Source organism: Quercus lobata, chromosome 9 (genome assembly GCF_001633185.2).
Source record: "Quercus lobata isolate SW786 chromosome 9, ValleyOak3.0 Primary Assembly, whole genome shotgun sequence".
Lineage (NCBI taxonomy): Eukaryota > Viridiplantae > Streptophyta > Magnoliopsida > Fagales > Fagaceae > Quercus > Quercus lobata.
In genome coordinates this window covers 49,979,942-49,989,772 of record NC_044912.1, presented here as the reverse complement: position 1 = coordinate 49,989,772, position 9,831 = coordinate 49,979,942, and positions in this window count along the sequence as shown.

Here is a 9,831-nt window from a genome sequence, read left to right as displayed (position 1 = left end):
AGAGTTTAAAGACTTAAGCTATTGAAGAATGAAGTGTTTTCGCGGGTAGCTCGTGACTTAGCATCCCACAAAGTAACTCATGTGCCCTGCACATGTTGGAATGCGAAGAGTCATGCCAGATGGAGACAGCTGTGTCTCGCAAGTATCTTGCAGGTAAGGCCTTCCCGCGAGACATTCTGTTCTGCTAGCCTGTCCAGTCTGATACACACTTTCTGTGCCTACACTATTTATACCCACATTACCCACAAATGCAGAGGAGAGCTTCAGAGAGAAAACCCTAGCTAAAACACTTGAGAGTTAGAAATTGTTAATCCAACAATTCTCTACACCTTTGTTTGTGGATTTTCCTCATCTCCTACCTCTCCATTTCCATAACATTGAGAGGTCAATAGCCCAAACACTTACCACACCTTTTGAGAGTGTCCAGTGAGGTTTTGGTGTTGCTAGGAAACATTGGAAGAAGCCAAGGATGGCAAATGCAACATGGAGCTTGTTGCGAGATCCGGAGAGCTAGACAAGACACGGTTCCGAGAAGCCTTGTTGGAGTAGGAGCTTGGAGGGTTTAGGTACAAAGGGTAGATTAGGTTTGGAGGGTCTCTTGCTTACCCATGTATCCCAACTGATTGTCTAGTAGATCGATTACCGCTTAGAGGGCGGCGGAGAGGTTTTTCGCCGAGTTCTTTGGTTTCCTCTTCAATAACACATCTCGGTGTTATCTGTATTTGCATCTCTCTTCACTACTATTGTTCATTTCATTTTACTGCTGTGTTGCTTTAAATATGGATTAGAGTAGCTCTCTTGCTTGTTTGCGTGCGTTTACACTATTCTGCACTTAGTATTAAGTTAGTGTAGAAACAACCAAGCCGTAATTTGAATTGGGGGTCTAAACGAGCTCTAGTGTTTTCACACATTTCAAGCTTTCAATTGGTATCAAAGTAGGTCCACTCGCTGTGGTTTAAATACCTGAGTGTGTTCCTTGACCCCGTTTTGAGATGGACCGGTCTCAACCTTTGAATGTTCCACCATTCTTTAATGGTAGTAACTACGCTTCTTGGAAAGTCAGAATGAGGGCATTTCTGTGTTCAATAAATGATACTGTTTGGGATGCCGTAGAAATAGGTTAGACTAGGCCCGAGGCTGCTAAATCCACTTGGGATAAAGCAGCAATTGCGGCAACTAATGCTAATAGTAAAGCATTGAATGCTATATTTTGTGGTGTTTCTCCAGATGAGTTCCATAGGATTTCTCACATAACAGTAGCCAAGGAAACTTGGGAGATATTGGAGACCACCTATGAAGGAACAAAGAAAGTTAAGGACACAAAGTTTCAAATGTTAACCACCAAATTCAAAGAGCTTAAGATGGGAGATGATGAGTCCTTTGATTCATTCTATGGAAAGCTCAACAAAATTGTGATTGCGAAGCTCAATCTTGGTGAGAAGATTGAGGATGCTAAGGTGGTGAGAAAAATTTTGAGGTCCCTACCGGAAAGCTTCCAAGCGAAAGTTACAGCTATAGAAAAGAGTAAAGACTTGGATGAGATCAAAATCCAAGAGCTAATCGGATCGCTTCAAACATATAAGCTTGGACTGCCCTCTCATAAGACAAGTAAATCTCTTACTCTTAAACCTATCACCGAAAGAATGAATGATTCCTCCGAAGAAGATGAAGTGGAAAAGGATGTAGTATTTCTGGTAAAGAACTTCCAAAAATTTTTGAAGATGAAGAACAGTGGGAAACCGTTCAGATGAGGGAAGTTCTCATCCTCCAAAGGTGATAGGAAGGAGTTTAAGAAGAAAGAAGGAAAGGATTCCCAGTCTCCTCAAGGCATTGTGTGTTATGAATGCAATGGCCATGGACATCTCAAGAAGGAGTGTCCCAACTATCTAAGAGGAAAGGGCAAGGCGTATGCCACAACACTTAGTGATTCGGATTCTTCAAATTCTGACTCTGAAGAGAGTTGTGATGGAGAAGGGAACTACTCATCATTTATGACTATTGCTCATGTTGAATCTTCAGAGGATTTGAACTTGCTTGTACAAGAACTTGGGGATCATAGTGATGAAGAATCAATGGAAGTTGTCGAAGAATCTGATGCTGAAGAAGATGAAAACGCAACTGGCCTTCAAGAGAACTACAACTCACTCCTTGAGAAATCAGGAGAGTATACAAGGATAGCCAAGGCAATCGTAAAGAAGATGAAAAAGGCAGAGGAGGACTATAAAAGTCTTCTAGCGCAATATAAGGAAGCCAAGTGTGAGATAGAAACGATGAATGGTGAGCTGACTGAAGCTTATTCAAAAATCAGATTTCCTGAGCTAGAGGTAGTGCAAACAAATGCCAAGATAGAGAGGGTATCCACGAAGAAGCTAGATGATGTTATTTCATCTCAAAAACATTTCTCCGACAAGTCCGAGTTGGGATATACCGAAGGGAGTAGCTCATCGGCCAATGTCAACAAAGAAGTGAAGTTTGTGAAGGCCAGAGAGCCAGTTGTAGTTGCCTCTACTCCTGAGAAAGTAAAGGATGAAATGAAAAAGAATGTGACTGACCAACGGGTGCTAAACAAGTCTCATAACCAATCAGTGATTAGAACTAAAGCCAAAGGAAGATTACCTCCAAAATCACAAAGAAGTTCGAGAACGAACCATGTATGCCATTATTGTGGACTTCAAGGGCACACTAGACCTAATTGTCATAAGCTGAGAGCATTGAACAATCCTAGGGATCAAAGGTCAAGAGGACCAAGAGATGACAGGAGGAATTGGACTGTTGGGCAACCACGAAGTCAAATTGAAGATTCTGGTGTGATGGATGTAATGAAGATGATTGAGGCATTCACCACATGTTTGGCGAACTTCAACAGCAGGTTTGAAGGTCACAATTCACGTACCCAATCCTATAGGGATATCACCCCGAACGCACGTGACGTGTGGGTGAAGAGGGGTACTCATGCATGATTATCTCCCATGTCCATGCATTAATACTTCCAATACTTAGGATCATAGGTTCATGCATCATATCATGCATTGTTTTCTGTTTATAGCATGTCTTCTTTTACAAGTTTTTTTTTTTTTTGTGTTATTTCAATTCTTGCTCTGTTTTTGAATGTGTTCAAAATTCAAAATTCCATAAAAATTGAAAAATCTTCAAAAAGTTTGATCGCTTGTCTTTGTGTTTATCACATGTGAGTCTGGCCTAGTACCTTCGTACTAATGGCGTAGTGCATTTTCGAGCTTAGCTTGTTTCTATATGCACATCTATCTGTGTGGAAGAAATCTTGAAAATTATGCGTGATTGTTGTAAATAGATCTTCAAGCTTGTCATGAATGATTGGGCAATTGTCTTGATGGTCTTGATACTTGCATAGACTTGTGCCTATATCTCTTCCCACGCTATTTTTTTATTTTTTTATTTTTGCAATTGAGCTCTCCAAATGTAAATCTCAAAGTGAAAAAGAGATATTAAGCTGCAAAAGCCTGTCGTACATACTAGTATTTGACTAGGAAAAAGGGAAAGCGACTTTAGTATTGAAATGTATGGTGCTCAAAAAGCCAAAGGCTAATCCTCTATGTTGAAATATCAAAAATTTCATGCACTGATCTCAAAAAGAGATGTATTTTTCCAAAAAGGATCAAATGTCATGATTTATGCAAAAGCCAAATGAAAAGCTTCTAAGTTGTGTAATCAATTTGTGGGAGGTCATATATGTTCATTTCTATAATTGAGATTGGTCACTTGACTTAGTACTAGTTGTGTATGACTTGATTGAATTGATCATTGAAGTTTCACTCTAGTCTAAGGACTATTTCACACTTGATACTCACCCACAACACACAAGACTTTGATTCAATGAATGCTTATCTCATATGTGTGATTGTATATGTTCAAATGTGATGTGTTTGCTCAAGTACTTGATGATCAAACCCAAAAAGATTTTTGAATGTTTTATTTGTTTTTTAAAGTGATTTTATACTTTCGTGCTTTTAGTTTTTGTTCAAAATGCATTTTTGTGTTTTTCATCAAAAACTGGTTCAGAGGCTGTTTCGTGAGAAGCTCGAGACTTAGAGCTTCCCGCAAAAGGTGCTTGAGGGAAAACAAAAGTTATATTTTTGGGATAATTACACATAACCCACCTGTGGTTTGGGCGAAAATCACTTTGCCCACCCGTGGTTTGAAAAGTGTCACTTAACCCACCTGAGGTGTGTTTCCGTCACTCTCCGTAACCCACCTCGGTCTCTGCCGTTACAAAAACACCTTTTAACCCCAAAACAGAACATAACGCGAATCAAAACCCCCAAAACTCAAACACTTTTCGAGAGAAAGACCCGAGGTGCGATCAGCTTGTTCTTCGTGGTTTAGAGCGTGTGGAGAGGGAGAAAACACTTGTTTTGCATCATCGAACCTAGGCAAGGTATGTGTGACTGCTGTTCATCTGCATTTGGGTCTGTTCTTGACTTAGGGTTTCAGATTTTGTTCAAGTGTGAACTTACTGTGTGAAAGTCTAAATTTGTACTTCCCAGGAATCGTGTTATGTTGATATGTCTTCATCAAGTAGTAATTTCTCGGGTTCATGTGGACATATGTGCAATGAGCGGACTTGTGTTTTGAGAACAAGTTTGAGTTTGTACAATTTTGGGAGGAGGTTCTTGGGTTGTAGCCGTTATAAGGTTAGTCCTAAGTGTCCTTTCTTTGTTTGGATTGATAACCCAACCTGTCCTCGTGGGAATGAAACTACACCTTTGGCTCTAGAGAAGATGTCTAGGCTTCAGACTGCTCTCCAACTTGCAAATGAGAGGGAAAGGACAGCTCTGGAAACGGCAGAAGAAGCTAAACAAATGGCTAAAAAGTCTCTTGAAGAGGAAGCCAAAGCCAAGGAGAGGGAGAGAAAGGCTCGAGCTGTCTGTGCAAAAGCTAAGGAAAAAGCCATTCTTGCTGAAGAGAAGCAAAGAATGTGGAAGTCTGCATGTATTTTGTCATGGATCTTTTTTGTTATTGTTATGTTGTTGTGTTTTGGCTCAATTGAGTTCTCTGGAGTGAAGAGACCTAGATTGTTGCCCCTGAAGTAGTTAATTGGTCAGTAGAGATAGTTATGGCAATGGTGTTAATGAATTTGCATTGTAATAGCACTAGCCTCCTGATGTAATGTTTTGATGTGTCAATGAATGAAGAATTGGTCAATTATTGAGTATTTTGTACATATCATAACAACCATTCAATGGAAGAAGTAATGGTCAATTATCAATTTGGCTATGCATACCATAACAACCATTCCACAATAAAAACTTTCATACACTATATTAGAAAAATATACTTGGACACAATTTGTAGTAGCAATAAATAAACTTCCATATAATTTGGCTGTCCATACCATAACAACCATTCCACAATAAAAACTTTCATACACTCTATTAGAAAAATATACTTGGACACAATTTGTAGTAGCAATAAATAAACTTCCATATAATTTGGCTGTGCATACCATAACAACCATTCCACAATAAAAACTTCCATACACTATATTAGAAAAATATACTTGGACACAATTTGTAGTAGCAATAAATAAACTTCCATATAATTTGGCTGTGCATACCATAACAACTATTCCACAATAAAAACTTCCATATACTCTATTAGAAAAATATACTTGGACACAATTCGTAGTAGTAATAAATAAACTTTCATATAATCTAGTTTGGACAAATATTGTTCCATACAAACTGTAATATCACAACTTCCATATAACAACCTGGAGTGTATTGTACCTTAATTACAAAAAAGCACATTCCAAAGCCAGCAGTGATTGTTTTTTACACTAATTAATAATTACAAAAAAGCACATTCCAAGGCCAGCAATGATTGTTTTTTACACTAATTGATAATTACAAAAGGCCAACAGTGGTCTTCACCAAAAAAAAAAAAAAAAGGCTTACATGTTCCCACTAGCTTTACTCCCAATGCTGGCATGCGTGCCCACTAGCTTCATTCATTTCTTGTCTTTACTCTTTCCTCTTTCCACCCACTGGATTCATTTTTGGTGGCCTTTGTGCAGTAAGCTGTCCTCTAGTCCTCACACCACCAGTGCTCCCATTTGCATGTGAAGGCTACAAAATAAAAAATAGATCCACTTGTTAAAAAATATCCCAAGCTACACAACCATCCAGGACTACGTTACCTGTGAAGAACTTGGTAAGGTATCCCAGGTCTCCCTAGGTGTGTGAAACTCTGGTTGTGAGGAAGAGAACCATCCTGCTCTCTTGTGAGATGACCTAGGTTGATTTCCTTGCTGTGAGGATGAAGACTGAGTGGCAGACATCATGTTGTAGGTCTGGGTAGGCTGCTGGGATGGTGGCTAAGGTGCAGATCTAGGTGTAGGCACCCCTTCCCTTGCCTGCAACAAAACCCAGTTTCAATACAGTGTTTATTGTAAGTTTAAAAACAAGTTTTTTCTTTTTTTTTTTTCCATTTAAATCCTAATTACTTACAGCTTTTTCTCTTTGAAGTCTCTGTCTCCTCTGCCATGGTGTCTCCCCAGTGATGCCAGCCTTGCACCTTCTTGAATTATGCCCTTCCTTTTTGCATTTCCCACATCTTACAGGTCTGTTCAGTCTACTTGCTTTGTAAGGGTTCCTAGGCTCATCATCAGCATCTCCTTCAACATTCTGTTCTTCATCTCTTGCATCAATGTCAACATCCTCAACATCTTCTTCATCATCACTCTCATCATCACTCTCATCATTATTCTCATCATCATTCTCATCATCTTCATCATCATCACTATCCAATTCTATTTCAGCCCTTGCTGCATCACCATTTACATCACCACCTGCATGACCACCTACACCATCTGCCACTCCCCCTCTATCACCACCTACACCACCATCTGCCACTCCCCTTCCATCACCACCTACACCATCTGCCACTTCCCCTGCATCAGGATACTCAACTGCCAATGGCTCCACATCTATGTCAGTATAGATTATGATTTTTTCAGCATACCATGCCTTATGAAGGTTAGTCATGTTTACGACATCTGTATCTGTTTCTATGTCTCTTAAATCATGTTGTAGATCACCTTGAGGAAGTAAATACTTATATCTACTGTGTTCCTTAGGAGCACCAACTAGATGGCATAAATCCCGAATTTCAAAGTAACTCAACTTGTCAGGGTCAACCTCTGTCAGTAAACGTATAGAACCACCCACATATTGTATGGTTGACTCCTCCACAAAACATCCCCCAACATGAATTTCAATGTCAAATGTGAAGTCAATCATCTGCAATTAAAATAAGTATTTTGTTTACACACTGACATGCAGAAAATGACAAGAAGCCAAAAGAGACAACAAGCCAACAAATTGACAACAACACACGGACAAAGGACCACATAAAGCACATGCAAAACCAGATTCCCAACAAATTCATAGGGACCACACTACCCACAATTCACAAACAAGTGCAATCATTGACAAATAAACTTGATTCTTTCAGGTATATGCATTATAGAAACAACCATAGCAAAATGCATATCCTAAGCGATTCTACACATAAATAGCAAAATGCACATTTAACATACAAAAAAAAATTTATTGTGCAGATGAACAGCAAAACCTAACTACGTGGGTGGGTCACGATAAAAAAATGACATCAAGAACCCAAATGCAGATGAAAAACAATCACACATACCTTGCCTAGGTTCGATGATGCAAAACAAGTATTTTCTCCCTCTCCACACGCTCCAAACCACGAAGAATAAGCCTGATTGCATCTTGGGTCTCTCTCTCAAAAAGTGTTTGAGTTTTGGGGGTTTTGATTCGCGCTATGTTCTGTTTTGGGGTTAAAAGGTGTTTTTGTAACGGCAGAGACCGAGGTGGGTTATGGAGAGTGACGGAAACACACCTTAGGTGGGTTAAGTGACACTTTTCAAACCACGGGTGGGCAAAGTGATTTTCGCCCAAACCACAGGTGGGTTATGTGTAATTATCCCTATATTTTTCATATAGAAACTCTCGCTACTGCCTCGCGAGTATTTTGCGACTAACCTCTTCTCGCGAAATGGTTTTTAGGCAAAAACTAAATTTTTCTCAAAATCACACAGAAGCTATCGCGGCTGTCTCGCTACTATCTCGCGACTTAAAGCTTATCGCGAAATGTTTTAAGCTTCAGTGGCCCTTCTCACGACCACTTCGCCACTGCCTAACCCACGAAAAACGCGTGTTTTCAGTCTAAATGTAGCAGATGTGATAGGTTTTCAAACATTTTTTCTTTTCCCTCGCACAAGTCTCTCGAACCCCTTTCAACCCAAATCACTATTTCATTCAAACCCCATCATTTTCAAGCAAATTTCTGTAAAATCCTTTCAAGGTATGCATTTCTTACACTTTTCTCATCTTTTAGTTTCGGATTATGTAGAATTTATGCTTAGGGTTTTGAAAATTGGGTTGAGTTTTCTTTTCCAATGAATATTTTTCAAAATCTTTGATTGGGCTGTGTTCCATCTGCTGTTTGTGCATGTCATGTGTTTGTGCATGTCATCTGTGTTGGCCCCATGTGGCATTTTGAGCATGTATTAAGGCATTTTTCCAAATGTTCATACATTTTTCATAACTGTTGTGCATTGGTGCATGTCATGTGTTTGACAGATTGTCTAAGTGACAGTTCTGTGTTGTTTTGGACTCAACTGAGTTCCAATCTTCTGTGTTGGTCTTGTTTGACCATTTGTATCATTTTTTTCTTATCATCTTGTGTGTGTTTTACACACTTTGTTAAGTTTGTGCCTCAATGCCATGCCATGCACACCCTAGGCACCCTCTAGGCACCCTATCATGCATCAGCACACGCACCCATATGCACACACATGCACACCTACTTAACATCATGCATTGTGTCTATGTGCTCTTAGTTTGTCTATTTTAGCATGTTGGTTTAAGTTTTTTTTTACTCCGTTTAAGTTAGTTTTTACCCTGTTTTGAACTAACTTGAATCTAATCAAGTTTTTGTGTTTTGTTTTGTGCTTTTGCACATGTTTTTCTATATGTTCTATGTTCATCTGTGCAAATGCTTCGCCGTTCTTCACGCGGCAAAGATCCAGTTATTGACACTCCCTCATCACCAGTGTCAAAAAGGACACTGCACTCATCTGAAGTTCCAAACAGTGAGAGGTTTAAGACTCCCCTCAACTCTCAGACATTTTCTAGCATTTTTCAGGATACTCCTTCAGTGGTGGAGCGTATTGTTCAGTTTGACACTCTAGGATCCACCTTTATCCCGAGGATTTTTGCAGTCAAGGATTGGACTGAGTTATTTGGAAACTTCGAAGATCCGGTTGATGAATTGGTTAAGGAGTTTTATTCGAATGCAAGATACACAGGTGTAGAACTACAATGTTGGGTTCAGGGAAAATAATTCACCAACAATCCAGATTATATTGCAAAGCTTCTTCGTATCACTTGACCTGCAAATGCAGACAAGTCTCCCTATGATGACAGATAACCAGCTGTGTCAGACATCCTTCGTATTCTTGGAGAAGAACATGTAGTTTCTGCAAAAGGCACCTCCATCGAAACAGCGAAGTTCAAACCTGAACTGAAAACTCTCACCTTTATCATGTTCTTCAATCTATATCCATTGTCCAATACGGGGTTTATTAATCTTGGACGGGCACAGCTTTTATGCGACCTTATCAATGGAACTCCGATTGACATTTGTACTCATATCTTCCAAACTATAGGAAAAACAGCTGCACGATCAGCAGCAAAATTATGTCTTCCATTCTACAGTCTTGTCATGAAAATCATGTTGAATGAAGGAGTTCGTCCACCAAGCGATGGA